At 40.7% G+C, this 19395-nt stretch overlaps 1 protein-coding gene across 1 annotated transcript in view; it reads left to right on the top strand.

Annotated features, from left to right (window-relative positions):
- The first annotated feature begins 5142 nt into the window (after positions 1-5142).
- The window catches only part of LOC140734920 (uncharacterized), a 127424-nt gene continuing 113171 nt past the window's right edge, over positions 5143-19395 (top strand). The window contains exons 1-5 of the mRNA XM_073059624.1: positions 5143-5168; positions 5802-5971; positions 11572-11682; positions 12721-12871; positions 16904-17010. The gene's annotated coding sequence lies outside the window, so the exon portion shown is untranslated. The remainder of the gene's footprint in view (positions 5169-5801; positions 5972-11571; positions 11683-12720; positions 12872-16903; positions 17011-19395) is intronic.

Below are 19395 nucleotides of genomic sequence, written 5' to 3'. Positions count from 1 at the left end.
GTCAGGGTCACCGTGACGTCAGTTAGGAAATCAAACGCTGCATGCCAGCACCGCCGGGAGTAGGAAAGACATGAGCTGCAACAGACCAGATACTTGTCATGGAAACTGCAAACAATGCTGGATCCGTCTTTAACACGCTCTATCATCGAGATAAGGGCCAATGGGAAGGACAGCCTCCTCGGTTGCTGGGAGACCAGCAGCTTTGTATTTTCCGGGAAGTGCCAAGTGGGTCCCGGTGTTCCGGAGATATCCTCGTTCGAGGTCATAGGAATTTACGTGAATTGTAACAGTTGTCTTAGTTGGATATTGAGGTTAGTGCTGTGTTAAGGAGAACGACTGTCATGATAATTCACTCAAGTTTTCTTTTTCTGAAACGCAGAATGAGAAGCAGTTGGGATGGGACATTCTCAAATTTATTGAAAGGTGCTGGAAACGCAGCCCACTATCCCCTCCCTATGGATCACGAATTAACTGCACCAGTTTAAACAATCGCTCATAATTTAGAAACATATTCTTTCCAAAATAATCCTAGTTGTTTAAATCCACTTTAATTCATTATCCCGGTGTGGTCTTAATTTCTTATCCTCCCACCTCCCCAACACATGTTGTAACAGCGCCCCGCCCAAATGTTCCTTATTTTCCCCTATCTCTCTCCCATCACCTCTGCAACTAGAATCTAACTTTTTGCTCTTTTTCACAATTTTGACAAAGGATCTTTGACCTAAAATGTTAATGTTGCCTCTGCTTACACATATACTGCCTGACTTGCTGAGTGTTCCCAGCACATTCTTTTTTTTAATTTCAGGCTTGCAACATCTGCAGGTTTTTTTTGGTGTTCAAGTTGGAAGTAATTCATTAGGTTCCTATCTTGTGCTTTGTAGATTGTGGAAGTGCCTTAGGGTGTGAGGAGGTGAGGTATTTGCCACATATAAATCTACTACAAGATTAAAGATTCGTTAATTAACTGGAAAAAGAGCAGATAAAAAAGAGTCAATTTTGGGTGGCACAGCGAGGATTAGTGATCAGACATCAACTTGCAATGTACGCTCACTGCCCACTTTCTTGGACACCTCCTATAACCTAATAAAGTGGCCACTGTGTGTGTTTGTGGTCTTGTGCTGATGCAGCCCATACACTTCAAGATTTGACATGTTGGGCTTTCGGAGATGCTCTTCTGCACAATACTGTTGTAATGCGTAGTTATTTGAGTTCCTGTTACCTTACTGTCAGCTTGATCCAGTCTGGCCATTCTCCTCTGACAAAGTAGCACACACAAAATGCTGGAGGAACTCTGCAGGCTAGGCAGCATCTATGGAAAAGAGTTAACTGTCAACATTTTGGCCCAAAGAGCCTTCATCAGGAATGCACAACACGTTGAACCTTGAAGTGGATGGACCCCAGCAGCAGAAGAGCGCAAACATACACTCAGTGGCCACTTTGTTAACAAGGCAGTTTCGCCTTCAGAACTGTCACTCACTGAACGTCTTTTGTTTTTTGCACCATTCTCTGTGAATTCCAGAGACTGTTGTGTGTGAAAATCCCAGGGGATCAAGAGTTTCTGAGGCACTCAATCCAGCCCATTTGGCACCAATAACCATTTCACGGTCAAAATCACTCGGGTCGCATTTTGTCCCCATTCTGATGTTTGGTCTGAGCAACAACTGAACCTCTTGGCCATGTCCGCATGCTTTCCTGCACTGAGGCTCTGCCGTCTGTTTGGCTGATTAGATTTTGCATTCACAAGCAAGAGTACAGATATACCTAGTAAAGTAGCCACAGAGTGTATACGTTAGACAAGTAGAATGAGTACGATGTATCTCTCTTTGATGGTGAAGCAAAACTAAAAGAAAAGCTAAGCCATGAGAGTGAAAAAAGGCTGCAAAAAAGACAAAGTGAAACAAATATGGAATATACAGTACTGTGTAAAAGTCTTAGGCACATGTAATTTGCTAGGTTGCCTCCGACTTTGGCACAGCAGTGTAATAATTTTTTTGTATTGTACTTTACTACTGTACCAAAACAAATTCATGACATGTGAGTGATGATAAACCTAATTCTGATATGGGTCACTGTTGCGGACTAAGAGCAGGAAAGGGACAGGGAGAGGGGATTCTTAGTCGGGAAAAGGGGAAGGGAGAGAGGAGGGAGTGGAAAGCACCAGAGAGACATTCTGAAATGGTCAACAAAACAATTGTTTGTAATCAAATGACCTTGCCTGGTTTCTCAGGGTTGGGTATGTCTGCACCTGTGCCACCCTCCTCCCATCCCTGCATTCCTTCTCAGCCTCTCCCTCAGGTGTTTCATCCTTGCAGTACAGTGCGATACTTATAGTTACTACAGTACCATGCCAATGTCTTAGGCATATTTATGTCTAAGACTTTTGTATGGATGGTACATACATACATGCATATGTTTGTCTAAGTGAGGTTTATATGATACCATGTTTTGCTGTCTGTGTCAGCTGAATTTTGAGATTATGCTGGTCAATGTCACTGCTGAATCCAACAGCCTTCTATGACTTGGTGAGACCAAATTTAGAGCACTATGTGCAGTTCTGGTCACAGGAAAGATATCGATACGATGGAAAAAGTACAGAGAAAATTTATTTTGTTGTTGGGTCTTGACATTCTGTGTTCTAGGGGAAAGTTGAATAGGCGAGGATTTTATTCCATGGTGTGTAGGAGAATGAGAGGAGAGTTTATAGAGATATACAAATTGTGAGTGGAATAGATAGGGTTAATGCAGGTAGGCTCTTACTATTGTGAGACTAAAACTAGAGGTCATAAGTTAAGGGTAAAACGTGAGATATTTAAGCGGAACCTGAAGTGGAGCTTCTTCACTGCCAGAGGAAGTGGTGGATGTGGGTTTGATTTCAACATCAAGAGAAGTTTGAATAAGCACGTTGAAAGGAGAGGAATGGAGGGCTATGATCCATGTGTGGTCTGATAGGACTAGGCAGAATGACAGTGAGGCATGGACTAGATGGGCTGAAGGGCCTGTTTCCGTGCTATAGATCTCTCTGCTCCATGACTGAGCGGAACAAGCTCAGTTCTCAAGCTATATAATAGCTTAGACTAAGGGTACTTTGCTTTTAAGCGCAAGAGTCTTGTAAATATTCGATGATTTCTATTACTAAGAAGTCTGAGTAGTCCACTAAAATAGTTAAACTAAACAAGTAGTGCAAAAATAGAAACAAAAAAGTAGTGAGGTAGTGTTCATGGGTTCAATGTCCATTCAGAAATCGGATGTCAGAGGAGAACAAGTTGTTCCTGAATTGTTGAGTGTGTGTGTTCAGGCTCCTGTACCTCATCCCTGACTGTAGCAATGAGAACAGGGCATGGCCTGGGTGATGAGATCAACTCTCTGCAGCTTACTTCAATCCCGTGCCGTAGACCCAACCCCCATACCAGACAGTGATGCAGCCATTTTGAATGCTCTCCGTGGTATATCTGTAGAAATTTTCAAGTGCCTTTGGTGGAATATCAAATCTCCTCAAAGTCCTAATGAAATATAGCTGCTGCTGTGCCTTCTTTGTAGCTGCATCGATATGTTCAGTCCTGGATAGATCCAAAGAGACGTTGACACTCAGGAACCTGAAACTGCCCACTCTTTTCACTTCTGATCCCTCTGTGAGGAATGGTGTGTGTTCCCTCGTTTTACCCATTCTGAAGTTCACCATCTCTTCTTTGGTCTTATAGAGTGTAAAGAGCAGAGCAGTGGGCTAAGCACACATCCCTGAGGTACACCAGTGTTGATTGTCAGCGAGGTGGAGATGTTATTTCCAATCGGCACAGACTGTGGTCTTCCATTTAGGAAGTCGAGGATCCAGTTGCAGAGGGAAATACAGAGGCCCAGTTTCTAGAGCTTTTCAATCAGAACTGTAGGAATGATTGTGTTAAATGCTGAGCTGTACTCAATAAACAGCATCCTGACATAAGTATTTGTATTGTCCGGGTGATCTATGGCTGCATTAAGAGCCGTAGACCTACTGTGGCAGAAGGCAAATTGTAGTGGGTCCAGATCCTTCCTGAGACAGGAGTTAATTCTAGCCGTGACCAACCTCTCAAGGCACCTCATCGCCATAGATGTGATAGTCATTAAGGTAACTCACTCCGCTCTTCCTGGGCACTGGTATAATTACTGCTCTTCTGAAGCAGGTGGGAACTTCTGACTATAGAAATGAGAGATTGAAAATGTCTTCAAGCCAGTTGGTTGGCACAGGTTTTCAGAGCCCTACTTAGATTCTCCATCAGGCTCCTTGCGAGACAGCCTGATTTTGGTCTCCAGGACCGAGATCACAGGATCACCAGGTGCTCCAGGACCCTCATAGCTGTAGTTTTATTTGCCCTTTCAAATCACGCATAAAAGTCGTTGAGCTCATCACTGCCATTCATGTTGTTAGGTTTTGCTTTGTAGGAAGTAATGGCCTGCAAACACTGCCAGAGCTGCCATGCATCTGACTTCGCCTCTCACCTCGCTCAGGATTGTTCCTTTGCTCTTGACATACCCTTCCACAATTCGTACCTGGTTTTCATGTACAGACCTGGGTTGCCAGACTGGAATGCTGTTGTAGTCTAGCCATCAGCAGACTACAAACCTCTTGGTTCATCTACAGCTTTTGATTTGGGTATGTGCAGTATGTTCTTGTAGGCACACACTCATCCACAGAGGTTTTAGTGAAGTCAGTGACAGTTGTGGTGTACTTATTCGGACTCAAAGATGAATCCCTGAGTACTGTCCAGTCCATTCACTCCTCACTGTAGTGCCAGTGTAAGTGCAAGTATTTAGTGTTGTGATTGGAGTGTGTTATCTATCCCCAGTGAATACCAACAAAGGGAGGGTGAATGACTGAAACACTAACTTTGTTTCCCTCATCACAATTGCTGCTTTAGCTGCAAACAACGATCTCTATTTTAATTTCATGTTTGCAGCATCATATGACAAATAGTTTGCTTATTTGGAATACTAACATATTTCTTTAAATGGTTATTTTGCTTTACTTTCAGATATCATTTGCAATTCAGGACACTTTGCCTAAATGCCCCCACAGTCAAGAATAACATGTTATACAGCCTGGGCAAATGTACGGTGTTCATCACTTAGCCATCAGCTTAACAATGTCTTTACAGATCTGTTCACGGACATTCATTTGAAATCCTTATTAGAAAGTAAGCTCCTGTTTTTTTTTATACTAAAAGTATGTGATTGTTGTAGAAGCGCATCATTTGCTTTACAATAATTGACTGGGCATCACCCTCTCATTGCTCAAACATTTGTGTGGAATGTCCTCAGTACAATGCAGCATTTCTTTTCATAACAATATTATCAAATTTAATTTTAATTTGCTTTTCTGTAACCATCATGGTATTGTGAATAAGTGAATAAAGTGACTTTCATGAGCTAAATGGCAGATTTCTATATCACCTAAAAGTAGCCTGTAAACTTAAATGTATTGTTAACCCCCCATAGTTACCAAAATATTATGCATATAATTATGCACATTTTTATGTAGAGGAATATTATAAATAACTGTAATGAATTAAACATGTCCTTTAATGGCCTGCTTTCCAAGGAAAATACCAAATCTGTATTTACAGTATAATTTAACTGTAAATGGGAAATGTAATGGTTGCACTATTTTGTAGTTGTAACTAGGGACTTTATTACAATTAAGTGAGGAATTTTATACCTTTGAAATATATTTATTTTATTTACAATAAAAGCTCACTTTTAACTGTTTTTTTCTATTCTCTACTGATTGAGGGTTACTCAGACTTTTTTCACTATGCTTCTTTGATTAGGTTTTACTGGAGGGTTGCCCCAGAAATTGAGCAGTTTGGCTCAACATCAAACAAAGCGGCAACTTATTCTACAATTTAAGCTGTTCTTAGGAGAACTGCAGAAAGCTGGTATCATACCGCAGAATTGTAACATTGACTGTGGCCTGATTTCCAAGAAAAACACCAAATCCGTATGTAGAAGGGTCTCTTTCAACTTTAACTCTTTTACTTTGGAAACAGTTAAGAAGGGTTGCCTTAATAGCTTATTTTTGACGATTTCAATAAGCAGTCAGATTTACTTTTCACATATGTACAGTTGATTACTGTGCAAGGTAAAACTGAGACGGTTCGTTAAACATCATGCATATCCTGTGAGGATTTGAGTTTACAGGGATTGTGGATCAAGGAAGCAGGATAGTGATACACTATCTATTACACTGAGAATGCAGGTCTCCTCAAGGAGAATTATCCAGCAGATTCTTTTTTTACATTAATTTGTTTTTACTTGGATTTAGAATTTCATATTTAACTGCGGTAATCTTTGCAAATTGATTTCAGAAAGAGTGCAGGAATGTCTCAGATTTATCATTGTCTTTACACAGTATGCAGTATGATTGTAAACACTGCAATGTAAAATTTAATTTTGATGCCTTGCAGTAAAGCTTCACAGTCTGGTACTCCATGGGTTCTCATCTGACAGCATGGATTTTATTGGCATATGGATTCAAGGATGGGAACTGTACTTCTCAATTCAAGTTCATGCAGGTTCTCTTCCCCTGACTGGGAAGTGGTACAAAAATAGCTCATACCATTGTTATTTTGTATGTGAAGCTGATATGAGAACATAAGACGTGTTGCTGACATTTGAGTGCACTGACATCAGGAAGCATAGAGCCCCTGAAGAAAATCACATCTTCCCATTGTTAAAACTTCAGCATTCTCACTGCCGTCTTCAAATCCTTTCATGGCCTCACTCTTCCTATCCCCATCATTAACATCAGCAATCTCCTTATAATTCTGCATTCCTCTTGAATTCCTTTTTTCGAGCAAATCAAGGCAGGGACTCCAGCTAACTTGCTTTTAACAGCATTCTAGATTCATGCAGCAAAACAGCATGGGCACAGACCCTTCAGCCCATTGAATCCATACTAACCAAGATCCCCATCAGGCTAGTCCCAAGTTCCTGTGTTCAGTCCATATCCCTTGAAGTCCTGCCCCACTATGTACCTCTCCAAGTGCATCTTAAATAATACTACTATACCTGTCTTATGCACGTCCTCTGACAGCTACTTCGTACAGTCACCACCATTTGCCTGAAGAAGTTACCCCTTAGGACCCTTTTAAATCTTTGGCACTCATACTAAATCTGTGCCGCCTTAGTTTTGGTCTCCCCTACCCTGGACTGACTGTTACCATTCACCTTTTCTGTGCCTCTGATTATCTGCAAGATTTCTATAAGGTCACCCCTCATCCTCCTAATAAAGACCTAATCTCTCTCCATAACTCAGACACTCTAGTCCTGGCAACAACTTCATAAGTCTTTTCTACAATTTCTTTTTAGTTAAAAGGTTCAAAGGCTCAAAGATACAATTTAATGATTTAATGTCAGAGAAATGTATGCAATATACATCCTGAAATGCTTTTTCTTTGCAACCATCCACGGAAACAGAGGAATCCCCAAAGAATGAACAACAGTTAAACGTATGAACCCCAAAGTCCCCCCCCCAACTCCCCCCATAAACGGCAGCGAGCAACTATCTCCCCCTCCACTCATTAGCATAAAAACAGCAAGCATCAGCATCACCACCAAGCACTCAAGTGTGAGCAAATTAATAATGAAGACACAGACTTGCAGAACCCCAAAGACTTCGCATTTCACCCGGCATCCGACATACTGCAGATTCTCTCTCTCCCTAACAAGGGAGGAAGAATTGTCTCCATTTTCCCAGCGAGCGGGGAGACATAACAAACAACTCACTGGTTCATGATGTTAAAAGTCCGTTACATCACTTTTCTTTAGCTCTGTGCCCAAAGATCACAAAGATCCCGGGTCTTCGGGCCCACAGCAGTAGATTTCCCGACTCCCCCGACGACACACGGGTCTCTTGCCCTGACACTGTCCCTCAATCCTCCTGTCTCCAGAGCCCTGAGGCTTCCAAATACAAGCCAGACTCTCAGGCCAAACCCTTGGCGTGCCAAACAACGGCCAGTCCTGAAACCCAGAGAAGTCAAGTCAAGTCGCTTTCATTGTCATTTCAACCATAACTGCTGGTACAGTACACAGTAAAAATGAAACAACATTCCTCAGGACTATGGTGCTACATGAAACAACACAAAACTACATTAGACTTCAGACCTACACAGGACTACATAAAGTGCACAAAACAGTGCAAGACAATGCAATAATTAATAAGCAAGACAATAGGCACAGTAAACAGCAAATTACAATATAATAATAAATGTTGTAAATGTAAACAATGTTTTAGCATGAATTGAGAAAGGAATGAGCAAAAATTGCATAGGGAGTAGAGTGGTGTTCAGTTGAGTGTGTGTGTGTGGGTTGGTGTCAGACTAGACTCTGGGAATTGAGGAGTCTGATGGCTTGGGGGAAGAAACTGTTACACAGTCTGGTCGTGAGAACCCGAATGCTTCAGTACCTTTTTCCAGATGGCAGGAGGGAGAAGAGTTTGTATGAGGGGTGCGTGGGGTCCTTCACAATGCTCTTAGCTTTGTGGATGCAGTGTGTAGTGTAAATGTCTGTAATGGCAGAAAGGGAACAGGTCCCTTTTCCCGCAAAGAACCAAAGTCAGCGTGCAACTCCAGGTCAGGGTCTTCAAAAGAACCAAGAAAAGGAAAAATAAAGATTTTAAAGATGTAAGTAGAGCTTCCAAAGATACAAGCAAAGGAGTTGCCGTTTAGTGCCATCTTAACTTCACTCCACCTCCTTAAAAATCTTTAACCAGATTTTCCTGTAACGGTGACTAAAACTGTACATAGTGCTCCAAATGCAGCCTCGTCAATAACTTGTACAGCTGCAACATAATCTCCTCACTCCTAAAAACAGTGCCCTGAAGGTCAGTGTGCTAAATGCCCTTTTCATTCCAATTTCATTCTAATTTTAACAAATATTTCTCCTTGGTATTTACTGAAGACAAAATCATGGTTACTCAAGAGATAAGAAAGGCAAATGGAGTTATTTTGCAGTACATTTATGTTATCAGGGAAGCCGTGTCAGGAGTTCCATTTTAATACTAAATTGTGTTGCCTGGATTGGGAAGCATGCCATATGAGAACAGGTTGAGTGAACTCGGCCTTTCTTCCTTGGAGCGATGGAGGATGAGAGGTGACCTGATAGAGATGTATAAGATGATGAGAGGCATTGATCATGTGGATAGTCAGAGGCTTTTTCCCAGGGCTGAAATGGCTAACACGAGAGGGCGCAGTTTTAAGGTGCTTGGAAGTAGGTACAGAGATGTCAGGGGTAAGTTTAATACGCAGAGAGTGGTGAGTGCGTGGAATAGGCTGCCAGCGACGGTGGTGGAGGTGATAGAGTCTTTTAAGAGACTCTTGGACAGGTATATGGAACTCAGAAAAATAGAGGGCTATGGGTAACCCTAGGTAACTTCTAAGTACGTACATGTTCGGCCTAGGTAATTTCTAAGGTAGGGGTGTTCGGCACAGCTTTGTGGGCCGAAGGACCTGTATTGTGCTGTAGGTTTTCTATGTTTTTATGTTTATACCCCCCCATGCAAAAACATGCTTCATTAGAGCCTGATAGCTCTTGCAGTTTATATATTTAATATTAAGTAAAACTAAATATTCATCCCTTCCCTTCCTTTGTTCTCATCCACCTTTGAAAAATTCACTGCTCATATATTCGACACTTGCATTGAAACACGCATACAAAAATCTCATTATGAGACTCATTTGTGAGTGAGAGTAAAGTGTGGTTTATATTGCCCACCAAATACATATTGTATTCCACAAATCTTATTAGACAATCCCTCAAGATTATGGATGTCTTCCTTCTATTCCTTTCTTGTGGATTTTGAGGTGGTTATTAATAAAAGCAATATGGCTAGTGGAGACTCTTCCACAGATGGGGCAGGCAACAATGGTCAGGGCTGGTCATCGAGAATTTCGTAAAGTGATTTTCTTCTGCTTATACAGAGCCTCACTGTGCTCCTGATATATGACCTTGAGATCCTCCATACCATCCCAACTGCTCCTATATGACTTTGAAGAGCATGTGCCAGAAGTTCTCAGGAATCAGCGGATATACAATATTGCATTTCTTCAAGGAAATTTCGATTATACCCTTGACTGAAGCTTTCTCACTGTTCACCTTGGGAAAAGTCAGGCCTTGGAGTAGATTAATTGTCTTGAAAGGCTAGTATCAGATGAACAAATTACATGGCTTGTCCGACATTGCCAACTAAGAGCAATCAGGGCTTTACCAGGGATATTGACATTGGTTTGCTTGTCATTCAGTGAATTTGTAGAGAAAGAATGTAGTTATTGTTGATGATACTCCAGTGCTCTGAGATGCTTCCTATAGGTGTACCAAGTGTCCGAGCATTGAGGTGACTTCTTCCCATCAAACTACATTCCAGTTTTAACTTACATTTGTGGGAACTATCCTCCAATTGCCTAGAGCTGTTAGTATTTCTGGTTATCTTCTCATTTTATATCGTTATGGTACTTTATATGTGTAGAACACACACATTTCCTTCTTACTAGAATTCTGAACCAAAGAATCTTGAGTGTTGCATATTCATCTTTTTTGTTTATTATTCCTTTTCAGGACTGTCCTTTGAAACAAAAGTAAAGAGAATAATGAAGCAAAAACAATAGTTCCCATTTAAAGCAATTCTGATGTGCATTAATCTTTGTTTGAAATCCGCTGTAATGTCAAAATATAACTGAAACAAAGGTTCATGTAAAGCATATAAACTTGGGATTCCCAACTTTTTTAATGCCGTGGACCCCTACCATTAACTAAGGGGTCGATGGACACCAGGTTGTGAATTCCTGGTATAAGCAAAACCTTGTTTGTACTTACACATCACAGTTTCCTTCCTGACTGAATAATCAAAATTATATCTGCAAAACAGCATGTTCTTTATATCACAACACACACAAAATGCTGCAGGAACTCAGCAGGCCAGGCAGCACCTGTGGAAAATATTAAATGGTCAATGTTTTGGGCTGAGACCTTCAGCAGTCCTAATGAATGTTCTTGGCCTAAAACATTAACTGTTTATTCATTTCCATAGTTGCTGCCTGACCTGGTGAGTTCCTCCAGCATGTTGTGTGTGTGCCGCTTTGGATTTCCAGCATCTGCAGACTTTCTCCTGTTTGGAATATTCTTTATATAGTTCAGCTCAAGGACTCCCTTGACCCATTAGTGCTCCAGAAAATAAAACAACAGTTCCAAACTGTTGTGACACTTTAAAATCAAAGGACATTACTACTGTCAACATGTGTCCTTCAGGTCATAATTTTAATATGATTTGAATTACTTATATGTCCTGAAACATATGAATGGATTTCAGAGTTTATTGATTTTATGTCCTTAAACTCTGGAAATGTGAGTGGTGGGTGTAAGTTGTCCTTCAGAAATTATAATTGAGTTCTGATAGTTTATTGATGTCCAATTAGTAAGCTAGTAAATTGTATTTATAGTGTTATTTTCTTCAATGAATCATTGAAAAGAGTATTTCTTACTGATTTTTGATGACGCATGCTGAACTTGCACAATGCGAGCAGTGTATTTTGATTTGTTAACCAGATAGATGACCTACTGTGGAAGTTGATTGTACATGACGTTCGGTTCACCTGGGAACGGTCAAGCCAACTGCAGCTCGACAGTGACAAGCTGATCTGCTCTGTCTGTTTCAAGGTACAGGGGAGAGACTGCAAGCTCGACGAGTGCTCACAGCAGATCATTCATTGCACTCTTACCATGTGAAAAGGAAGTTACCCCCTAAATCTCAAAGGATATTTTCTCTCCTTTACACTTCTGTACTCGAAATAACAATAAACCATCCTGAATCTTGAATCTTGACACACGGCTGGCTCTGAAACAAAACAGTTAATTCTTGTGACCTGGTTTAAGTACAAGGCTAGGGTATGAGAAAGAGTGGGAGAGTAGTATGCTTAATGTCTTGTAAATAGGAAGGCAGTGTTGAGGAGGCAGAGCGTAACAAGGTAGGTCAGTCACAATCATGCCATCATCTTCCAGAGCCTGGGTATTGGCCGAGTCATCAGACAGCCCCTCCTATATAAAGAGCACTCCTCTCCAGGAGACGGAGGTATTGGAGGACACTCCTCTCATTAAACTCCACTGCTGCTGTAGTGATTGTTCTCTACTTCCTGCTGGAAGAGAGAAAGTTTCAATGAGAATCAGACATATGTCCTGTGTCCCTATGTGTCACGTAAGAGAGACGGTATTACAGGGAATTCCACCTCTTCTCATTCTGAAGGTAGTGAGGTGAAGAGAGCGGATCCATTACCAGCCAGATCCTTGGTTAAGGTAAGACCTGATGAAGGGTCTCGGCCCAAAACATCGGCTGTACTCTTTTCCATAGATGCTGCCCGGCCTGCTGAGTTCCTCCAGTATTTTGTGTGTGTTGCTTGGATTTCCAGCATCTGCAGATTTCTCTTCCTTAAAATAAGTCCTTTGGGATATGGTGTTGTAACATTTCTGACTCATCATTTTCTTCTTAATGGAAACACATGACTTCGCTTGAATGAAATACTTGTCAGTACTAAAATAACATTGCTAATGATGTACAGAATATACCAAGTCAATTGTAGAAACATTTAAAACGTACTCCATAAATTTAATTACAGAGAAAGCAAGTTGCTGAAGTTATGCCATTGATTAATAAAGTAAATGTAGAATCATTTAATAATTTTTTTTTATTTTTGGATTTAGTGGACACCAGTGGTTAAATCAGTACTAAAGCAAACAAGAACACCTTTGTCCTTTTTTGCTGGTCTTGAAACTACACTAACTGAAGCAGAAAGATCTTCTGTCTCTATTCTGATTGAATCATTTTCTTTGCAAGACATCGGACCGTTTCCAGGTAATTAATAACAACATACTAGTTGATATTATAAATTAAGAATCATTTTCATAAATTTTTTGACCATTGGCTAGGATAGGTTGTTCAGATCTTTTGGGGATTCAACAACTATTTCCAAATCAACATTAACCAATCTTTTTTGTTATTGAAGAAAGATGAATTAAAATGTGGCACTGCACAGTGATGCACCATCAATAACTCTCAGAGACGGGAGGCGAACGATAGGCTTTTATAAACAGCAAAAGGGAGCATGACATCTCGAAGACTGAGGGAGGAGCAGTGCCCCAATCACCTTTATACAGGGGTCTGTGGCAGGAGCAGTCAGCAGAGGGGCGTGTCCAGACAGGTATACATAGTTTACCACACACAGGGACTCAGAATTGGTTTTGAAGTCAACAAGAAAAAGAATACTTTATACAGGGTTAGGACCTTCGACCGAACTGGGAGAAAGAGAAAACAAGTTGGCTTTAAGTTGCAGATTGTGTCAGGGTAGGAGGGGAAGGTAACAATATAAGTATCCCTGATACAGTGAGAACAGAGTTTCTGTAAGGTGAGCTGTAAATAAAAACATCCAATCTATGAGTGTAACCTCTGGTTTTGGGCTCTCCCGCCATTGGGAACATACAGTACTGTGCAAAAGCCTTAGACACATATATACAGTATAGATAGGGTGCCTAAGACTTTAGCACAGTACTGTAGTAATTTTATGTACTGCACTGTACAGCTGCTGCAAATAGAAAATAAATTTCATGACATGTGAGTGATGATAAACCTGATTTCAATGTAGGTCTCTATTGTGGACTGAGAGTGGGAAGCGGGCAGGGAGAGGGGAATCATGGTTGGGAAAGGGGGAGGGGAGAGGGGAGAGAGTGGGAAACACCAGAGAGACTTTCTGTAATGATCAATAAAGCAATTGTTTGGAATCAAATTACCTTGCCTTGTGTCTCAGGACTGGGTGTGTCTGCACCTGTGCCACCCCACCCCTGGCACTCTTTCTCTGCCACCTGTCCCATGTCCTTCCCATAGCACTCCACCCTCACAATTGCCAACATCCTTTGCTCCTGCCAGATTTACAAACTCGCTCTCCACTTTGACAAATATATATATACAGTATAGATAAGTCATAGGAACCCTAGCTTTATATTTGTGCCTAAGACTTTTGCACAATAACATACTCTCCAGTCTGCCTTCTTCTGATGAAAGGACCAAACAAACCAGATACTGAAAGGATATTCAACCTGAACCTCTGTTTCTCGCTCCATAAATGTTATCTGACTTGCTGAGTACTTCCAATGTTTCCTCTTCTTATTTCTGAGTTTCCATAGTTACCACAGTGTCTTACTTCTGTGAGCCTTTTGTTTCTTTTTCTCTTTAGGAAGCTTATTCCACAAAATGAATTCAGACATAGATGTAAATATTAGTCTAATGGAGAAGTACACAACAGATAACAACTCCAGTTGGGGGACTGCTTTGTTGAGCACTTCCACACCATCCACCACAAGCAGGACTTTGTGACGGCCAAACGTTTTCATTCTGATTCCCATTCCCTTTCCACCATGTCAATCTATGGCTTCCTCTTGTGCCAAGATGAGGCCACCCTCAGAGTGGAGGAGCAACATCTTGTACTCCATTTGGGTACCCTCCAACCTGATGGCATGAACATCGATTTCTCCTTCCAGTGAATAAAAATTCCACTCCCCCCACACTGCCTCCTCTATTCCCCACTCTGACCTTTCACTTCTTCACATCTGCCCATCACTTACTCCTGAGTCTCCTCCCCTTCCCTTTCTCCTGTTGTCCACTGTCCTCTCCATCAGATGCTCTCTTCTCCAGCCCTTGATCTTTCTCACTCACCTGACTTCCCCTATCACCTTCCAACCAGCCTCTTTCTCCCCCCCCCCCACCTTTTTTCAGGGATCTGGCCCCTTCCCTCTCAGTCCCGAGGAATGGTCTTGGCCTGAAACTTTGACTGTTTACTCCTTTCCACGGACGCTGCCTGACCTGCTGAGTTCCTCCAGCATTTTGTGCATGTTGCTTTCGATTTCCAGCATCTGTAGGATTTCTTGTGTTTGTAATAACTCCAGTAAACTTGTTGTATTTCATGTTAAAATAGAAAATGTAAAATAATCTTGGGAACATCGGCAATAAGCATGTTTCTTTATGCACTTCTCGTCTATAGTATCGAGTGAGTATCATTTTTTAAATGTTATCCAATGCCATCAGTCAAATGGTAAGGGTCTGCCAATTAGCACATTGTATTGCAAATTAGCTGAGCAAGAACTGATTGATAATCATTACAAATTTGTTATTAATCATAAAGTGAATATTGATAAAAGTAATCTATATATTGATTGTAGTTCTGTTTCTCTTCAATCCAAATCTTGTTTTTATGCTATCTAATCAATGTTATAACTAGAAGCAAATTTTGGTTCCTTATAATTTATTAATGAAATAAAGTTCAGCCTGACATCCTTCACAAATTAGCAGCTCTTTACCTACAGTATTTTAAGGACACACATGTGGTCATGTGACATAATATGATATGTCTCTGAAAGAAACATATCGGGGAAAAATGGGTGTAATGGGGGTGGGAAGTTCAAGGGGGATATTAGAGGAAGGTTTTTTATTCAGAGAGTGGTTGGTGCGTGGAATGCACTGCCTGAGCCAGTGGTGGAGGCAGATACACTAGTGAAGTTTAAGAGACTACTAGACGGGTATATGGAGGAATTTAAGTTGGAGTGTTATATAGGAGGCAGGGTTTAAGGGTCGGCACAACATTGTGGGCCGAAGGGCCTGTACTGTGCTGTATTGTTCTATGTTCTATAAAGTGTAATGATATTTGTTTGAATGTTTTTTGTATATTTCATTATTGAAACAGTTCTGTAACTTGCAAAGCCGACATTTATCTTCCAGTCTTAACTGACTGACAATTGAGAAACAACCATAAACACAAGAAAGTCTGGAGATGCTGGAAATCAACACACACATACACAATGCTGGAGAAACTCAGCAGGTCAGGCAGTCTCTATGTTTGTCTTGGCCCAAAAGGTGGACTGTTTATTCATTTCCATGGATGCTTCCCATCCTGCTGAGTTTTCCAGCATTTTGCATATGTTGCTTTAGAGAGATAATCACACTGCTCGGTCAGAAGTTATACATAGATGAGATTAAGTAGGGACATCAGACTACCTTCCTTTAAATTAGTTAGTGAATCAGATTGCTCAACAATTAGTTTTTATTTTCACTGTACATGACAATTAAACTTTTTGAGGTCAGTTATTGCTATGTTGCCTTTGATAGTGCCATGGACAATTTGATTACAAACATTCACGCATGTGTATTTCTCTAAGCCACTTCCACTCTGATCACTGAAGCTTAACTAAACCCAAGAATATCACTTCATCTTTTGACCAGGTCCCTAATTACCTTTCAAATTCAATATGGTTTTTGACTATTTCAGATATCTATCTACTTTCCTTGTGTAGTTTCAATTAGTGATACTAGTTCTCCCATGTATTCTTCTTCCATACGAGGGATTCCCAATCTTTTTTCTGCCATGGACCAATACCATTAATCAAGGGGTCCATGGAGCCCAGGTTGGGTACCCCTGTTCCAGATCAACCCTTTGTTTTCTTTTTACTTGCCCCATTGCCCATTGCACTACCATCCTTTATCTTATTTAACCCCTCCCACTTTTTATTTTATCACAGATCCTTCCTTTTGTTCTCTCCTCCCCAAACCACCTCCACTTTTTTTTCAGATCGGTCTAACCCTTCCCAATTCTGATGAGTGATCATTGACTTCCAACACTAATTCTGTTTCTGCCTCCATTTCCACTGCCTAACCAGCTGAGTATTTCGAGCATTTTCTATTTTTATTTAATATGATTCATTTTAACACAATGATTTTCCCTCCAGGAAATCAACCTAATAAAAATGACCTTAAGTTCCCTTAATCTTAGAGTGCATAATTTGATATTTTATATTGATTTTATATTATATAAGTAAATTAATATAATTTTTTTTATCCAAGGTCGAGAGATAGCTAAAGCCTTAAACAAGAAAATCCCCAGTAAAGGCTGGAATTACTATCCTTCTGCTGTTGAGTGCATTCTGGATCTCATTAATACCCATTTGCAGGTAGTTTTCTAATCAATACGTTTCTTTTATCACCTGGTGATGAATACTATCTTAAGAATTTGCTTTGTATTGATGCAATAATAATAATTACTACACTAAATGAGTGAGAATGTTTGAACATATCCAATGTTTCTGAAAGTGGAACATGGAACATAGAAATCCACAGCACATTACAGGCGCTTCGGTCCACAATGTTGTGCCAACCATGAAACTGCCTAGAATTTCCCTACCTTCTGTTTCTACCACCATCACTGGCCGTGCATTCCATGCACCCACCGCTCTCTGTGTGGAAAAACTTACCTCTGACATTTTCCTCTGTATCTACTTCTAAGCACCTTAAAACGATACCCCTCATGATAGCCATTTCATCCCTGGCCTAGGAGAATGCGTCTCTGGCTATCCACATGACCAGTGCCTCTCATCATCTTATGTACGGCTAACAGGTCACCTCTCATCCCCTGTTGCTCCAAGGAGAAAAAGCCAAGTTCACTCAACCTATTGTCATAGGACATGTTCTCCAATCCAGGCAACATTCTTTAAATCTTCTGTGGACTCTCTCTATAGTCCACATCCTTCTAGAACTGAACACAGTACTCCAAGTGGAAGCAACTGGACTTTAAGCAGTCATAGGATCCAAACAAGTCAACAACGGCACAAAGTTGTCCATGATCAATTGGAAAACATTATTGATATTTGTTTTGCCGGAACCAAGGTGGATGCACAGGAAACACTCCTGCCTTTGTGCAGGTAATTGTATAGTGTTGGGTCAAAATAAATGAAGCTCACATCCACTATTCTGTCATTAGATAGCAGCTAAAAGCTGTAAACTGCATGTGAAAGATTTAAACGGCTTGGCAGATAGTCATGTCTGGTGCTGTTTGGTGAATTCCTTCATGCCTGGCACATTCATCGTAGAACTACTTCCAGCTGACAGGTCAGACTCTTCACTATCATTTACGGTTTGGCGTAGTACCTCCCTGTGTCCAAGATGGTTTTTTGCCACAAGTTTGATTAATTTTATAGATGGACTACAAATCTTGCTTTAAGAACAATGGAGGCAATTATACTTACATCAACTTCTTTTACTTCACGCGATCTACTTGAGGTAATACTATGAAACGTAATAGGGAAAGCAAATAAAATTTCTTTCCAATTTTTTGTAATTTCATGAATTTTTATAATTACTTTCCAATATTTTTCTTTTTAAAGGCAGACTCGAAGGCTCTCTGTGCCTATATGTGTGTTATCTTTATGTGTGGCTACAAGTTCAGACAGTCCATAGCAGTTATAAACTGCATTGTGAGTGGATTCATTCAAATTATTGCCTAGTAGGTTTAATTGAAGGGACATCTAGGTGCAACTTGGTTTTATTTGTATTTTTTTATTCTCAATTTCCCTACTCAGGATAAAAGTATTCCAAGTTCCGAAGTCTGATGATTATCTCTTCAAAATTTCTTGGTCAACCATTTATAATGACCATCTCTGGCCCTAGTTTATTTATGGATTTATTGTAATACATCGCAGAACAGGGCCGCACCACTCAGCAAGCCTCTGATTTAATGCTAGCCTAATCACGGGACCATTTACATCCTCTCTATATGCACTCTATCGAGGCCTTTCGACATTTGTACGTTTCAATGAGGTCACCAATCTTCTTAACCGTATAATGATCATTTCAGCACATACTCCAGTTTTAAAATATCATTGTCACATCCCAAGTTCCTTTGCTACCGAATATAAACCACAGGTGATCTCTAGTATAAGCTCAGCAGCTTCACATGGCCTTTTGAGACATCCCAGGAAGCTGAGGGTGTGGGGGTAAGAATTGGAGAAACAAGAACAACGGGGCTTGGTTCTTTAACACCTGCATTGGTGCTTGCCACTTTTAAGGAGGCAGCAGAAAGCTCATGTCTTTCTCCAGAAATCCCTTTAAGCATTGGCAGTTAGGTTGGCCAAGGCCTAATGTAGGTACATGGCACTCCTGATACAAGAGCACCAAGTTCCTATAGCAACTGTGATACTGATTAGCATTGTAAAGCAGCATAACTCTCGTTCAGCCAAGTTAGCTGCCTTTACACCGATAAATATATGACAAGTTTGGTCACTTTAATTCACTCCTCATTGCTAGTTTCTAATTTATGGGCACTTATTTATTTTGATAACAAAATGGACATAGTGATTTGAACTTCCCCCATCATGATTATTTGGGGGAGTTTTCTCTGAGGTTTTGCCGGTCACCTGGAATAGCTTTAGCAGTAACACTGGACAGATACAGCACATCAATGGAGTCTGCATTCTGTGTTTCTCCTTTCATTCCCAACACATTCATCCACAGAAATTTCCTTGCTTTTCTTTGTATTGATTAACTCTGTAAGGGTTAGGGTG

Source organism: Hemitrygon akajei, chromosome 10, assembly GCF_048418815.1.
Source record: "Hemitrygon akajei chromosome 10, sHemAka1.3, whole genome shotgun sequence".
Lineage (NCBI taxonomy): Eukaryota > Metazoa > Chordata > Chondrichthyes > Myliobatiformes > Dasyatidae > Hemitrygon > Hemitrygon akajei.
This window is presented reverse-complemented; position numbering and strand designations above follow the sequence as displayed.